The 15,157-nt window shown below is 37.5% G+C and overlaps 1 non-coding gene and 1 pseudogene across 1 annotated transcript; one reads left to right on the plus strand and one right to left on the minus strand.

The window, feature by feature from the left end:
* The window catches only part of LOC130966614 (zinc finger BED domain-containing protein RICESLEEPER 1-like), a 56,616-nt pseudogene that overhangs the window by 10,075 nt on the left and 31,384 nt on the right, over window positions 1–15,157 (plus strand).
* On the minus strand, window positions 9,003–9,106 carry LOC130972062 (small nucleolar RNA R71). The gene has a single exon (XR_009083263.1). It is a non-coding gene; the product is annotated as a small nucleolar RNA R71 (small nucleolar RNA).

Below are 15,157 nucleotides of genomic sequence, written 5' to 3' on the forward strand. Positions count from 1 at the left end.
AAGTGGGCCCCAGAAGTGGATTTCTGCACTATCTGCACTTAGTTACTTATTTTCTGTATTTCCTAGAAACTAGTTTAGTATAAATAGCACTTTTTACTATTGTATTAGGAACCTTTGGAAACTTTTATGCAATTTCTTATTTGGGGGGAGGCTGGCCATTTGGCCATGCCTAGACCTTCTTCTCTTATGTATTTTCAAACGGTGGAGTTTGTACACCTCATAGATTAAGGTACGGAGCTCTGGTGTTCTTCATAAATTAATGCAAGTACTATTGTTTCTCTTTCAATTCACGCGTACTTCTTCTCCAAGATATACTCTCGTACTTAATTTAGTTAAGTCAGAATGAAAGGGTGATCCGTGACAATCACCCACTATCTTCGTTACTCGCTTAGCCAAGATCCGCGTGCCAGACAACCACAAGCGGTCTACATGATGTTCAACGTAGTCATTGGATGACAACCGGAGTATAGTCTCTTGGGTATCTGATCCACGGACCGAGTTCGTGAGGTTAGAACCTTCGTGGTATTGGCTAGAACTAATTGGCAGCATTCCTGAGATCCAGAAAGTCTAAACCTTATCTGTGGTATTTTGAGTAGAATCTAGGATGGGATGACTGTGACGAGCTTCAAACTCACGAATGTTGGGCGCAATGACAGTGTGCAAAAGGATAGAGAGATCCTATTCTAACACAAGTGAGAACCGACAGATGATTAGCCGTGCGGTAGCTGTGCCTGGTATTTTTCATTTGAGACGAGAGATTCGACAGTTAATTAGCCGTACAGAAACCGTAGCTGGACCATTTTCACTGAGAGGAAGGATGGTAGGCATTGACAACGGTGATCTACCAACATACAGTTTTCCATGGAAGGGAGCACGCGTGATTGGATGAAGATAATAGGAAAGCAGAGGTTCAGAAGCTACAAAGCATCTCCAAACGCTTATCTGAAATTCCCACTGATGAGCGGATAATTTATACGCCTTTTGGCATTATTTTTAGGTAGTTTTTAGTAGGATCTAGATACTTTTAGGGATGTTTTCATTAGTTTTTATGCTAAATTCACATTTCTGGACTTTACTATGAGTTTGTGTATTTTTCTGTGATTTTGGGTATTTTCTAACTGAAATTGAGGGACCTGAGCAAAACTCTGATAAGAAGGCTGACAAAGGACTGCTGATGCTGTTGGATTCTGACCTCCCTGCACTCGAAATGGATTTTCTAGAGCTACAAAACTCCAAATGGCTTGCTCTCAACGGCGTTGGAAAGTAGCCATCCAGAGCTTTCCAGCAATATATAATAGTCCATACTTTATTCGAGATTAGACGACGTAAACTGGTGCTCAACGCCAGTTCCATGCTGCATTCTGGAGTCAAACGCCAGAAACACATCACGAACCAGAGTTGAACGCCAAAAACACGTTACAACTTGGCGTTCAACTCCAAATGAAGCCTCTACACGTGTAAAGCTCAAGTTCAGCCCAGACACACACCAAGTGGGCCCCGGAAGTGGATTTCTACATCAATTACTTACTTCTGTAAACCCTAGTAGCTAGTCTAGTTTAAATAGGACATTTTATTATTGTATTAGTCGTCTTTGACCACATCTTTAGAAGCCTAGTCCTTAGACCAGATCCTTCTCCCTATTTTCAAATTCATATCACATTTTGGGGGCTGGCCATTCGGCCATGCCTGGACCATCACTTATGTATTTTCAACGGTGGAGTTTCTACACACCATAGATTAAGGGTGTGGAGCGCTGCTGTACCTTGAGTTTTAATGCAATTACTACTATTTTCTATTCAATTCATTCTATTCCTGTACTAAGATATTCGTTACACTTCACCATGACGAATGTGATGATCCGTGACACTCATCATAATTCTCACCTATGAACGCGTGACTGACAACCACTTCCGTTCTACCTTAGAACGAGCGCATATCTCTTAGATTCCTTAATCAGAATCTTCGTGGTATAAGCTAGAATTGATGGCGGCATGCATGAGAATCCAGAAAGTCTAAACCTTGTCTGTGGTATTCCGAGTAGGATTCAGGGATTGAATGACTGTGACGAGCTTCAAATTCGCGATTGTTGGGCGTGATGACAAACGCAAAAGAATCAATGGATTCTATTCCGGCATGATCGAGAACCGATAGATGATTAGCCGTGCTGTGATAGAGCATTTGGACCATTTTCACTGAGAGGATGGGATGTAGCCATTGACAATGGTGATGCCCTACATACAGCTTGCCATGGAAAGGAGTAGGAAGGATTGGATGAAGGCAGTAGGAAAGCAGAGATTCAAAAGGAGCACAACATCTTCATACGCCTATCTGAAATTCCCACTAATGATTTACATAAGTATTTCTATCTTTATTTTCTATTTATTTGTTATTATTATTCGAAAACTCCATAACCATTTATTATCTACCTAACTGAGATCTACAAGATGACCATAGCTTGCTTCATACCAACAATCTCCGTGGGATCGACCCTTACTCACGTAAGGTTTATTACTTGGACGACCCAGTGCACTTGCTGGTTAGTTGTGCGAGGTTGTGAAGAAAGTGCTGAGTTATAAACGCGCATACCAAGTTGAATGCCATTATTAGAGATCACAATTTCGTGCACCACCCACCAATGAATTACATAAGTATCTTTATTTTAATTTACGTTTTATTTATCTTTAAATTATCATAACCCATAACCAATTGAATCCGCCTGACTAAGATTTACAAGATGACCATAGCTTGCTTCAAGCCGGCAATCTCCGTGGGATCAACCCTTACTCGCGTAAGGTTTTATTACTTGGACGACCCAGTGCACTTGCTGGTTAGTTGTATCGGAGTTGTAAAAAGTGTGAATCACAATTCCGTGCACCAGGGGTGAACTTTAATTCTAGTTATTATGCCACAAAAATCCTAATTATCCAAATATAAGAGGATTATATGTCACGTATCCCGTTAAGTCCAGATAATTAAAATTTAGGAGAAATTTTTTTCAAGCTGTTGTTCAAGTAAAGAGCTCTTCCAAGTTATACAAGAACTCAATTAGAAAGAGGGTCATACTTCCATTCCACCCAAATTCATAAGATAAAGAACGAAAACAATTCTTGAAATATAAATAAAAAACATAAATTAAAATAGAAAAATAATAGTATCAATTCATACAATAGATAGAGCTCCTAACCTTAACAATGGAGGTTTAGTTGCTCATGATTCAGAGAGAAATAAGGATTCAGGTAAACTGTAAAGTATGGAATGTTAATTGGAATAGAAACCCATTATCTTTTATATCTAATCCTCATTAATTGAAAATCTAATTTCTAAAATTAAAATAATATTTTTTCCTATTTTGAAATTTAAATTTAAATCAGAATTAATTAAATAATCCGCGTCTTGTAACGTGGGGACCACTCGGCTTCACTGAATTCGCGCCTAACTTGGCAGAGAGCTGCGCTTTACTTGAGTGCCAAAATGGGGCCCTGAAATCACCCCCAGCATTTTCTGCGTTTTCTGCACGTAGCGCATGTCACGCGTACGCGTCAGTCACGCGTACGCGTCGATGGTCTTTTTCGGGTGTCACGTGTACGCGTCAGGTACGTGCACGCGTTGCTCCTCGCTGGTCATCTTCTTTAATTCTTGTGCTCCAAATCCAGCCAAATGGTATCTAAAATAAACAGAATTATACGAGACTCAAAGTAGCATCCATAGTGGCTAAAAGATAATTAATTCTTGATTAAACTCAACAAATTAGATGCAAATTCACTAGGAAAAGATAGGAAAGATGCTCTCGCATCACATGCAATAAATTAATACCATATCAAAAAGAAAGATCTTTAACATAATTCACAAAAACTATTTTACTAGGTGTGCCAATTTGTTATGCAGATTTTATAAATCTTAGTTGGTTCGATATCTATTATCTGAGAGCGAAACCTACTCCTCTTTTGTGAGTACTAGTTTTCCTTTATGTACCAAAGACTTTACTTTGAAAAAATGAAAAGTGAACATGAAACAAAATGTAGACTAGAATAAAGATCTTTAAATTCAAAAAGAAAGAGATTATAGAAAAATAAATGCTTCAATTTAAAGAAAGTAACTAATGCCTTCAACAAAGTCGAAAGGCTTTGAAATTAAAATGACAATTAAGAACTTTAAAGAAAAAAGAAAAAGACTTTACAAAAGAAAGGTGGTACACGAAATTGTGAGTTTACACTTCTCTCACAACTCCGTGCAGCTGACCAGCAAGTGCACTGGGTCATCCAAGTAATACCTTAGGTGAGTAAGGGTCGATCCCACAGAGATTGTCGGCTTGAAGCAAGCTATGATCACCTTGTAAATCTCAGTCAGGCAGATTCAAATGGTTATGGAGTTTTAATAATTAAAAGCTGAATAAGACATAAAATAAGATAGAGATACTTATGCAATTCATTGGTGGAAATTTCAGATAAGCATATGGAGATGCTTTGTTCCTCTTGAATCTCTGCTTTCCTACTGACTTTATCCAATTATTCATACTCCTTTCCATGGCAAGCTGTGTGTAGGTGGATCACCGTTGTCAATGGCTACCATCCAAAAGGAGTAGGAAGGATTGGATGAAGGCAGTAGGAAAGCAGAGATTCAAAAGGAGCACAGCATCTTCATACACCTATCTGAAATTCCCACCAATGATTTACATAAGTATTTCTATCTTTATTTTCTGTTTATTTATTATTATTATTCAAAAACTCCATAACCATTTATTATCTGCCTAACTGAGATCTACAAGATGACCATAGCTTGCTTCATACCAACAATCTCCGTGGGATCGACCCTTACTCACGTAAGGTTTATTACTTGAACGACCCAGTGCACTTGCTGGTTAGTTGTGCGAGGTTGTGAAGAAAGTGCTGAGTTATAAACGCGCATACCAAGTTGAATGCCATTATTAGAGATCACAATTTCGTGCACCAAGTTTTTGGCACCGTTGCCGGGGATTGTTCGAGTTTGGACAACTGACGGTTCATCTTGTTGCTCAGATTAGGTAATTTTCTTTTCATTTATTTTCAAAAAATTTTTCAAAAAAATTTTCTCCCTCTATTTTCGAAAAATCCTTCAGAGTTCTAAGAATGAATTCTAGAGTTTCAAAATGGTATGCTGAAGCTTGGTTGGCCATCAAGCTTGATGTACGGAAAACGATCCGACACAAAACTCACCGGCAAGTGCACCGGGTCGCATCAAGTAATAAAACTCACGGGAGTGAGGTCGATCCCACAAGGATTGAAGGATTGAGCAACTTTAGTTTAGTGGTTGATTTAGTCAAGCAAACAAGTGTTGATTGTGTGAAATTGTGTTGACAGGAATTAAATTGCAGAGAATGTAAAGGGGAGAGGGTGATTTGCAGGAAATTAAATGGAATAAAAAGAAAAAGAGCTGAATCTTAAAGTGCAAGTAATGTAAATTGCAGAAACTTAAAGTGCAAGAAATATAAATGACTTGAAAAATAAAAGGGGAATGGGAATTGGATCTGCAGGAATTAAACAAGGAAAAGCAAAATTCAACAGAATGAAGAGTAATTGAAGGAATTAGTTGAATCGGATCTCAAACTAAAAGGAAAATAAGCTTGTGTAGTAATTAAGCAAGGAAATTAAAATGGAAACCAATAGATCTCAGGACCCAAGAGACTAGATAACTAAGTCTAGATCTCAATGCCTTCCTAGATCCAAATTCAGAGAGCAAATGCAAAATTAAAGAAGAGAGCAATGTAGAAATGTAAATCCAATTTCAATTTCCAGAAGTTGCAGTAAGAAAAACAGAGAGATCTCAAGGTGTGATTGAGACAGAATTTCCTCAATTCTTCAACACCCAAGACTCAAGATAGTTGCAATTGAAATTGAAAACAAGAAAACTAAGAGGAAGAAAATTCAATTCTCCTTCCCCAAGACTCAGAATCTCAAAATAGCTCAAAACCCAAAAGCTCTCTACTGTGAATACTCTCAAAATTCTCAAAGAAAACTCTTAAAGGAAAAGCTCTTCTAAAACTTCGAATCCTAAGCTATTTATACACTTTCTTCAAATGATCATTAAGCCTTGAATTGGGCCTTTAGTCTTGATGGAATTAGGTTGATAGTGGCCTCCGTTGATTGCTCTTGGTGTTGGGAAGAAATCCACTTGTGAACCGGGCCATGAACCATTCACGTTGAGTCCACGTTTGAGGCAAACGTTGACTCAAACGTCTTCGCATGTAAAATTATACAGCTAGGCCAAGGTGCTGTCATCCACGTTTGGCTCAACGTTTGAGGTCAAACGTGAGCTCAAACATGGACTTTCCCATGCCTCTCTTCTAGCCAATGTTTGGCCCAACGTTTGAGGCAAACGTTGGCACAAACGTTGCTCAATTAAACCATCAATCAGGGGTGCTTTGCCATGCTCTTCCTTACCAAAATGTAGCCAACGTTTGACCTCACGTTTGAGGCAAACGTTGGCTCAAACGTTGCCGTGCCCAGGAGTGCTCTTTTTCATTCTTTTTGGCGCCAACGTTTGACCTCACATTTGAGGCAAACGTTGGCGCAAACGTTGCCTTCCTAGGGTGTTCTTCATCTGCTTCTCACGTTTGAGTTAACGTTTGAGGCAAACGTTAGCTCAAACGTGAATCCCTTCTTTCCAAGCCCATTCTTGCAACCTTCTTCCAAGCTTTATTCCTCCTGTCATCAATCAACAATTGTATCAAAGCTATGCCATAATCATGAGAGTTATTCTTCTTCTTGTCATGTGAGCAATTATGGTGCAAAAACTCATGAAAATGCATCAATTTATCCATGGTTGATTGAATCAAAGGAAACATGAATTTCAACCCAATTGGCTTACTTATGGCTTAAGAAAGTGCATAAAACTAAATGAAAACAAAGAAAAAAGACTAGTGAAATAACTAGGCTAAGATGACTTGTCATCAAAGCTTTAGATTAACCTGGTATGATTCCTGGAATTTTGATTAAGGACTTTGAATTCATTACTTCCTTTTTCCTATATGTTTTCAAAAAAGATTAAAATAAAATACAAAAAAATTAATAAAATCATAAAAACCAAAAATATTTTGTGTTTCTTGTTTGAGTCTAGAGTCAAATCACAAGTTTGGTGTCAATTGCATGTTTTAATTTTTTTTAAAAAAATAATTTTCAAAAATTGCATGCATGCATAGTGTTCTTCATGATCTTCAAGTTATTCTTGATGAATTTTCTTGTTTGATCTTCATAATTTATTGTTTTGTGTTGTATGGTGTTTTTCATATGCATTCTTGCATTCATATTCTTGTTTTGCACGTTTTCTTTTGTTGAAAATTTTTCAAAAATAAGTTTTTGATGTTCATTATGATATTCAAATTGTTCTTGGTGTTCATCTTGACATTCATAGTATTTTTGCATGCATCATGTGTTTGATCTAAAATTTCCATGCATTGAGTCTTTTTGTTGTTTTTCTCTCTCATCATTAAAATTCAAAAATAAAAAATATATCTTTTCCTTATTTTACTCACAATTTTCGAAATCTTTGGGTTGACTTAGTCAAAAATTTTCAAAATTGGTTGTTTCTTATGAGTCAAGTCAAAGATTTCAAAAATTTAAAAATCCTATCTTTTCAAAATCTTTTTCAAAAATCATATCTTTTCAATTTTATCTTTGTTTTTCGGAAATTCTCAAAAATATTTTTCAAAATTTTTCAAAATCTTTTTCTTATCTTTTACATCATATTTTCGAAAATATCATCAACAATTAATGTTTTGATTCAAAAATTTCAAGTTTGTTACTTTCTTGTTAAGAAAGATTCAAACTTTAAATTCTAGAATCATATCTTGTGGTTTTTTGTGACTCAAATCATTAATTATGATTCTAAAAATGAAATCTTTTTCAAAACTAATTTCAATCATATCTTTTTAAAACCATATATTTTCAAAATATCTTTTTTCAATCATATCTTTTTAAAATATCTTTTTCAAATTACATCTTTTTTTTTAAATTCAACTTCAAAATATCTTTTCTAACTTCTTATCTTTTCAAAATTGAATTTCAAATCTTTTTCAAATAACTAGTTGACTTTTTGTTTGTTTTAACTATATCTTATCTTTTTCAAAACTACCTAACTACTTTCATCTCTCTCTAATTTTCGAAAATTACCTCCCTCTTTTTCAAAATTCTTTTAATTAACTAATTGTTTTAAATTTTAATTTTAATTTTAATTCTTCTTTTAATTTTCAAAAATCACTAACCCTTTTTCAAAATTAATTTTCGAATTCTCCCCCTCTCATCTTCTTCTATTTATTTATTTATTTACTAACACTTCTCTTCATCTCAAGAACTCGAACCTATCTTCACCCTTGTGTTTGGATTCTTCATTCTTTTTCACTCTTATTCCCTTTCTTCTTCTACTAACATAAAGGAATCTCTATGCTGTGACATAGAGGATTCCTTTTCCTTTTCTGTTCTCTTCTTTCTCATATGAGCAGGAACAAGGAAAGAGGCATTCTTGTTGAAGCTGATCCTGAACTTGAAAGGACTCTGAAGAGAAAACTAAGAGAAGCTAAATTACAACAATCCAGAGATAACCTTACTGAAATTTTTGAACAAGAAAAGGATATGGCAGCCGAGCCCAACAACAATAATGCAAGGAGGATGCTTGGTGATTCTACTACACCTACTTCCAAGTTTGATGGAAGAAGCATCTCAATTCCTACCATTGGAGCAAACAATTTTGAGCTGAAATCTCAACTAGTTTCTCTAATGCAACAAAACTGCAAGTTTCATGGACTTCCATCAGAAGATCCCTACCAGTTTTTAACTAAGTTCTTGCAGATCTGTGAGACTGTTAAGACTAATGGAGTAGATCCTGAAGTCTACAAGCTCATGCTTTTCCCTTTTGCTGTAAGAGATAGAGCTAGAACATGGTTGGACTCACAACCTAAGGATAGCCTGGACTCTTGGGATAAGCTGGTCATGGCCTTCTTGGTTAAATTCTTCCCTCCTCAAAAGCTGAGCAAGCTTAGAGTGGATGTTCAGACCTTCAAGCAAAAAGATGGTGAATTCCTCTATGAAGCTTGGGAAAGATACAAGCAAATGACCAAAAAGTGTCCTTCTGACATGTTTTCAGAGTGGACTAAGATAGATATATTCTATTATGGTCTGTCTGAGTTCTCTATGATGTCACTGGATCATTCTGTAGGTGGATCCATTCACCTAAAGAAAACACCTGCAGAAGCTCAAGAACTCATTGACACGGTTGCAAATAACCAATTCATGTATACTTCTAAGAGGAATTCCGTGAGTAATGGGAGGCCTCAAAGGAAGGGAGTTCTTGAAATTGATGCTCTGAATGCCATATTGGCTCAGAACAAAATATTGACTCAGCAAGTCAACATGATTTCTCAAAGTTTGAATGGATGGCAAAATGCATCCAATAGTACTAAAGAGGCCTCTCCTAAAGAAGACGCTTATGATCCTGAAAATCCTGTAATGGCAGAGGTAAATTACATGGGGGAAGCCTTTGGCAACACCTATAACCCCTCATGGAGAAATCATCCAAATTTCTCATGGAAGGATCAACAAAAGCCTCAACAAGGCTTTAATAATGGAGGAAGAAACAGGTTTAGCAATAGCAAGCCTTTTCCATCATCTTCTCAGCAACAGATAGAGAATTCTGAGCAGAGCACCTCTATCTTAGCAAATATAGTCTCTGATCTGTCTAAGGCCACTCTAAGCTTCATGAGTGAAACAAGGTCCTCCATCAGAAATTTGGAGGCACAAGTGGGCCAGCTGAGTAAGAAAGTCACTGAAACTCCTCCTAGTACTCTCCCAAGCAATACTGAGGAGAATCCAAAAAGAGAGTGCAAAGCCATTGACATAATCAACATGGCCGAACCTAGAGAGGAAGGAGAGGACGTGAATCCCAATGAGGAAGACCTCAGGGGACGTCTCTCAAGCAAGAAGGAGTTCCTTATTGAGGACTTAAAGGAATCTGAAGGTCATGTAGAGACCATAGAGATCCCATTAAATCTCCTTCTGCCATTCATGAGCTCTGAAGACTATTCTTTCTCTGAAGAGGATGAAGATGTAACTGGAGAGCAAGTTGCTCAATATCTAGGAGCCATCATGAGGCTGAATGCCAAATTGTTTGGTAATGAGACTTGGGAAGGTGAACCTCCCTTGCTCATTAGTGAACTAGATACATGGGTTCAACAAACTTTACCTCAAAAGAGACAAGATCTTGGCAAATTCTTAATACCCTGTACCATAGGCACCATGACCTTTGAGAAGGCTCTATGTGACTTAGGGTCAGGCATAAATCTTATGCCACTCTCTGTAATGGAGAAGCTGGGGATCATTGAGGTACAGCCTACCATATTCTCATTACAAATGGCAGACAAGTCAGTAAGACAAGCTTATGGATTGGTAGAGGACGTGTTGGTAAAGGTTGAAGGTCTTTACATCCCTACTGATTTCATAATCTTAGACACTAGAAAGGAGGAGGATGAATGCATCATCCTTGGAAGACCTTTCCTAGCCACAGCAAGAGCTGTGATAGATGTTAACAGAGGAGAATTAGTCCTTCAATTGAATGGGGACTACCTTGTGTTTAAGACCCAAGGGTGTTCTTCTGTAACAATGGAGAGGAAGCATGAAAAGCTTCTCTCAGTACAGAGTCAAACAGAGCCCCCACAATCAAAATTTAAGTTTGGTGTTGGAAGGCCATAGCCAAACTCTAAGTTTGGTGTTGAATCCCCACATCCAAACTCTAAGTTTGGTGTTGGGAGTCTACAACATTGACCTGATCACCTGTGAGGCTCCATGAGAGCCCACTGTCAAGCTATTGACATTAAAGAAGCGCTTATTGGGAGGCAACCCAACTTTTATTTATCTAATTCTATTTTTATTTTTATTTTTATTTTATGTTTTATTAGGTTCATGATTATGTAGAGTCCTAAAATAAATACTAAAATTAAAAACAGAATCAAAAATAGCAGAAGAAAAAGCACACCCTGGAGGAAGGTAAACGCCAGTAAGGAGCATCTGGCTGGCGTTCAACGCCAGAACAGAGCATGGATCTGGCATTGAACGCCAGAAACATGCAGCAATCTGGCGTTTAAACGCCAGGATTGCACACTGAGGAAAGCTGGCGTTCAACGCCAGAAACATGCTACAGACTGGCGTTAAACGCCCAAAACAAGCATGTGGCGTTTAACGCCAGAAACAAGCATCAATCTGGCGTTAAATGCCAGGATTGTATGTAGAGGGCATTTTACATGCCTCATTGGTGCAGGGATGATAATCCTTGACACCTCAGGATCTATGGACCCCACAGGATCATCTCAAGATCTGTGGACCCCACAGGATCCCTACCTACCTCAACTCACCTTTTCTCCCCTTTTCACACAATCCAATAACTCTCTTCCCCATTACCTCTTCACCACTCACATCCATCATCTCTTTCTCACCCAAACCCACCCTACATGGCCGAATACAAACCTCTCTTCCTCTCCTCCATATCCACTTCTTCTTTTTCTCTTCTTTCTTCTTTTACTCGAGGGCGAGCAACATTCTAAGTTTGGTGTGATAAAAGCATAGCTTTTTTGTTTTTCCATAACCATTGATGGCACCTAAGGCCAGAGAAACCTCAAAAAAAAAAGAGAAAAGGGAAGACAAAAGCTTCCACCTCTGAGTCATGGGAGATGGAGAGATTCATCTCAAGGATCCATAGCTCAGTAGTATAGCATTTGACTGCAAATCAAGAGATCCCTGAGACACCTCAGGGGATGCACTTTCCTCCCAACAATTATTGGGAACAACTCAACACTTCTCTAGAAGATTTGAGTTACAATATGAATCAATTAAGGGTGGAACATCAAGAGCACTCCATCATTCTCCATGAAATTAGAGAAGATCAAAGAGCAATGAGGGAGGAGCAACAAACGCAAGGAAGAGACACAGAAGAGTTGAAGGACATCATTGGTTCTTCAAGAAGAAAGCGCCACCATCATTGAGGTGGACTCATTCCTTGTTCTTATTTCTCTGCTTTTCGGTTTTTATGCTATATGTTTGTTTATATTTTGTGTCTCTACTTCATGATCATTAGTATGTAGTAACTATGTCTTAAAGCTATGAATAATTCCATGAATCCTTCTCCTCTCTTAAATGAAAAGTGTTCCTAATTCAAAAGAACAAGAAGTACATGAGTTTCGAATTTATCCTTGAAATTAGTTTAATTATATTGATGTGGTGACAATACTTTTTGTTTTCTGAATGAATGCTTGAATAGTGCATATTTTTTATCTTGTTGTTTATGAATGTTAAAATTGTTGGCTCTTAAAAGAATGATGAACAAAGAGAAATGCTACTGATAATATGAAAAATCATGAAATTGATTCTTGAAGCAAGAAAAAGCAGTGAAGAACAAAGCTTGCAAAAAAAATTGGCAAAAAAAATAGAAAGAAAAAGAAAAAGCAAGCAGAAAAAGCCAATAGCCCTTAAACCCAAAAGGCAAGGGTAAAAAGGATCCAAGGCTTTGAGCATCAATGGATAGGAGGGCCCAAGGAAATAAAATCTAGGCCTAAGCGGCTAAATCAAGCTGTCCCTAACCATGTGCTTGTGGCATGCACGTCCAAGTGAAAAGCTTGAGACTGAGTGGTTAAAGTCGTGATCCAAATCAAAAAAAGTGTGCTTAAGAGCTCTGAACACCTCTAACTGGGGACTTTAGCAAAGCTGAGTCACAATCTGAAGAGGTTCACCCAGTCATGTGTCTGTGGCATTTATGTATCCGGTGGTAATACTGGAAGACAAAGTGCTTAGGGCCACGACCAAGACTCATAAAAGTAGTGATGAGCGGATAATTTATACGCTTTTTGGCATTATTTTTAGTATGTTTTAGTTAGTTCTTATTATATTTTTATTAGTTTTTAGTTAAAATTCACTTTTTTGGACTTTACTATGAGTTTGTGTGTTTTTATGTGATTTCAGGTATTTTCTGGCTGAAATTGAGGGATCTGAGAAAAAATCTGATTCAGAGGCTGAAAAGGACTGCAAATGCTGTTGGATTCTGACCTCCCTGCACTCGAAGTGAATTTTCTGGAGCTACAGAAGCCTAATTGGTGCGTTCTCAATTGCGTTGGAAAGTAGACATCCTGGGCTTTCCAGCAATATATAATAGTTTATACTTTGCCTGAGATTTGACGGCCCAAACAGGCGTTCCAAGTCAGCTCAAGAATTCTAGCATTTAACGCCGGAACTGGCACAAGAATGGGAGTTAAACGCCCAAACTGGCACAAAAGCTGGCGTTTAACTCCAAGAAAAGTCTCTACACATGAAAGCTTTAATGCTCAGCCCAAGCACACACCAAGTGGGCTCGGAAGTAGATTTTTACGTCATTTACTCATCTTTGTAAACCCTAAGCTACTAGTTCTCTACAAATAGGACCTTTTGCTATTGTATTATCATCTTTGGATCACTTTAGAGCTTTTGATCATGTTTTTATGATTGAACCCTCTTTAAGAGGCTGGCCATTCGGCCATGCCTAGACCTTGTTCTTATGTATTTTCAACGGTGGAGTTTCTACACACCATAGATTAAGGTGTGGAGCTCTGCTGTACCTCGAGTATCAATGCAATTACTATTGTTCTTCTATTCAATTCAGCTTATTCTTGTTCTAAGATATTCATTCGCACCCAAGAACATGATGAATGTGATGATTATGTGACGCTTATCATCATTCTCACTTATGAACGCGTGCCTGACAACCACTTCCGTTCTACAAGCAAACAAGGCTTGAATGTTTATCTCTTGGATTCCTTAATCAGAATCTTCGTGGTATAAGCTATAATTGATGGCGGCATTCAAGAGAATCCGGAAGGTCTAAACCTTGTCTGTGGTATTCTGAGTAGGATTCAAGGATTGAATAATTGTGACGACGTTCAAACTCGCGATTGTGGGGCGTTAGTGACAGACGCAAAAGAATCACTGGATTCTATTCCGACATGATCGAGAACCGACAGCTGAATAGCCGTGCTGTGACAGAGCGCGTTGAACATTTTCACTGAGAGGACGGGACTGTAGCCATTGACAACGGTGATGCCCAACATACAGCTTGCCATGGAAAGGAGTAAGAAGGATTGGATGAAGACAATAGGAAAGCAGAGAGACGAAAGGGACAAATTATCTCAATACGCTTATCTGAAATTCTCACCAATGAATTACATAAGTATCTCTATCCTTATTTTATGTTTTATTTATCTTTTAATCATTAATCCTCCATAACCATTTGAATCCGCCTGACTGAGATTTACAAGATGACCATAGCTTGCTTCATACCAACAATCTCCGTGGGATCGACCCTTACTCGCGTAAGGTTTATTACTTGGACGACCCAGTGCACTTGCTGGTTAGGTGTGCGAAGTTGTGATAAAGAGTTGAGATTGCAATTGAGTGTACCATGTTGATGGCGCCATTGATGATCACAATTTCGTGCACCAAGTTTTTGGCGCCATTGCCGGGGATTGTTTGAGTTTGGACAACTGTCGGTTCATCTTGTTGCTTAAATTAGGTATTTTTCTTTAGAATTTTTAAGAATGAATTCTAGAGTTTCAAGGTGATGTTTTCATCATCACCAAAGCTGATTGATTCTCATCAATTTAGCTCTTGAATGCAATGTCCTGCTGAAGCTTGGCTAGCCATGTCTAATTTCTTTAGACTAAAGCTTTAGACTAACATTGCATGATTCCTGGAATTCTTATTAAAAATTTTGAATCTCTTTATTTTCTTTTCCATATAATTCTCGAAAAAATTCAAAAAAATCATAAAATCTTAAAATCAAAAATATTTTTATGTTTCTTGTTTGAGTCTAGTGTCTAATTTTATGTTTGGTGTCAATTGCATGTCTTTATTCTTCTAATTTTCAAAAATTACATGCATTATGTTCTTCATTGATCTTCAAGATGTTCTTGATGATTTCCTTGTTCTGATCTTTAAATTCTCTTGTCTTGAGTGTTTTGTTGTTTCTAATATGCATTCTCAATTTGTTAGTGTCAATAGTATACAAACTTCTAAGTTTGGTGTCTTGCATGCATTGTTTATTTGATCTTAGTTGCATTTTGATTATTCCTTATCATTAAAAATTCAAAAAAAATTTTTAATTTGTGTCTTTTCAA

The sequence above is a fragment of the Arachis stenosperma genome, chromosome 3 (genome assembly GCF_014773155.1).
Source record: "Arachis stenosperma cultivar V10309 chromosome 3, arast.V10309.gnm1.PFL2, whole genome shotgun sequence".
In the NCBI taxonomy this organism is placed as follows: domain Eukaryota; kingdom Viridiplantae; phylum Streptophyta; class Magnoliopsida; order Fabales; family Fabaceae; genus Arachis; species Arachis stenosperma.